Genomic DNA, 912 nt, shown 5'->3' with positions numbered 1-912 from the left:
TCTCTCTCTCTCTCTCTCTCTCTCTCTCTCTCTCTCTCTCTCTCTCTTTCTCTCCTCTAGATTCATGAGCCACAGAGTTTTGTGTTGGCCAAAATTTTATTAAGATTTAAAAGCTTTGAAACCAAAGTGTGCATTTAGAAAAAAGACCAGAGTTTCCAGAGGGAACCAGGGAAGTTAAAGTGAACAAATAGTCCACAGGGACATTCCAGTTCTTCCCTGGAGAGAGGGAGGAAGCTAGGAAAGAATGTGTCACCAATCTATCTTCTGGACCAGCACCAGACTAATCTCAGTTGCTCATGATAGTTAGACCAAAGCCATCTGCTGTCCATGGCTCTATACTTCAGTATCTTGCTTGCAAATGGCCTCCTCCTTCCTGCCTGTTTGAATTCCTGATTCTTCTACCCAAAACTCATTTTTCCAAAGATGGAGGAGGCCAAGTTTTGGAGTTTGGGTAATATAAATTCAGTAAGTCGGTCCTTTCCCCCTAAATTACTCATTCACCTTTGGGTGTTGCTAAAGGCAAATTACATTCCTATCTTTCCCAGAACCTAGCAGAATGCCTTCTCCTTAGCAGACCTTCATCAATGTCTGTTTGTTTAAAATTAATTCAACCAATTATAAATTAGTTTGAGTTAACTGATTCCTTTTTAAAGTGCAAATGCTCTATCATTTATAATATTGAGCCTCACTCATACTTTAGTATGACTCTCTTTACCGTGAGAGTCAAAATTTCAGAGAATGCATATTTGGACTAGGGCTAGGAAGAAGGAAAAATTTTAGAGTAGAAAACCAAACTTAAATGAGTTGGGATACTTTGAACAGACACAAAACAGAACAAGAAGAGTGAATATTTTAAGAATAAGCAAGAGAATGCTATAGATAAGGAACAAGCAAAGGCAAATTTTTCTGACT

This window comes from Petaurus breviceps, unplaced genomic scaffold, assembly GCF_028583685.1.
Source record: "Petaurus breviceps papuanus isolate PSGF00001 unplaced genomic scaffold, PetGlider_PUasm1.0 90752, whole genome shotgun sequence".
Taxonomy (NCBI): domain Eukaryota; kingdom Metazoa; phylum Chordata; class Mammalia; order Diprotodontia; family Petauridae; genus Petaurus; species Petaurus breviceps.
This window is presented reverse-complemented; position numbering follows the sequence as displayed.